Consider the following 1,387-nt stretch of genomic DNA (forward strand, 5'->3'; position numbering starts at 1 on the left):
GAGCGACCCGCGCTTGAGGGGCGTGTGCGCGCGGCAGGTGCGGCCCGGGGTTGTCCCTCGTGGGGCGGGGGGCGGAAAGGGGTGGGGAGCAGGCCAGGGTGGGGGCGGGGCACCAGGATGATATTATCCTCGTTTTCGTGGGCGGGGACCCTCCCTCTCCTGTCTCCTTGGAAGAGGCTTAACCGTGTGAGGGCTGGGACTCCTCGCCTGGGTCAACTCCGGCCTTGGCCCTCTCTGGTGGGTCCCGATGCTTGATGAATATCCTCCATGACGAGAATGGGGAGGCTGGTGATGCGGATAACGGGTCCTTTGGCAACCCTTCTATCCGTGACAACTTGACCGACATTTCGCTCTTCTGCTTTACCCCCCAGAGAGGAACTGAGACACTTGCCCTTGGTTAGAATGCAGAGGTTTGTTTTCTCCTGTTTCCGTGGCATGCCACTGAGCAATGTATGACTGTTACGGTTTTTTAGAGTCTCTTTAATTGGCCCCATATTTTAGTTGGGCTTTGGAGATTTGCTGACTTGTATAAATAGCAGGAAAAGGGTTCTCATTGAAAATTCCTCCACATCCACACTGGTGAAAATGTAAATGGCCATGAATTAAAGACCCACTTTAATTTGCATGTATCAGCAGCAATTCATTGTGCATGGTTGGCTTGATTTTGTAAGATGTTCTTACCGTGGAGGAGAACTCGCGTTTATTTTCTTTTGAAACGTCATGTGACACCTTGTGCTTTGCATTGCCCTTAGAACTTTGTTGTTGTTGTTGTTGTTGTTGTTATGTGCCGTTGAGTCGGACCTACTCATAGTGAGCCCTCCTTGGGTTTCTGGGCAGTATCACTACCCAGATTGCCCAACCTTCCTTCTGAGGAGGGGCTGGTGGGTTTGAACCGCCAGCCTTCAGGTTAGCAGTCAAGTGCCCTTAGAATAGGTTTCATAAGTGTTACCTTGTTGATAATGGGTTGGGAGGAAAGGGACATAATAGGCACTTTCCTTACACCAACCCAGTTAACTGGATCTTATTACAGTATATCCACTTGAGGGGTTTGGAAGTAGTGGCTTAGAAGGTTGATTAAATTTTTTAAGATATCATGGCAAATGGCAGACTCAAAATTGGGGCCCAGGACTGACTCGCTTCTTAGCCATGCTCTTCCCAATATATCTTACTTCCCCCACCAAGAAGTAAACTGGGCAGATAAAAATTATCTGACATCTGAGGAGCAGTTACTATGTACTAGGCACTATGCTAAGTGCTTCTAATATATTAATTAACTGTCGTAAAATCCCATGAGGTATCATTTTATCTCCATTTTATGGATAAAGAAACTGATTAGCCCAAGATCATGTAGCTAGAAAGTAACTGAGCCAAAACTAAAATCTAAGAT

The sequence above is a fragment of the Orycteropus afer genome, unplaced genomic scaffold (assembly GCF_000298275.1).
Source record: "Orycteropus afer afer isolate SDZICR_OR568_19922 unplaced genomic scaffold, OryAfe1.0 scaffold00177, whole genome shotgun sequence".
In the NCBI taxonomy this organism is placed as follows: Eukaryota; Metazoa; Chordata; class Mammalia; order Tubulidentata; family Orycteropodidae; genus Orycteropus; species Orycteropus afer.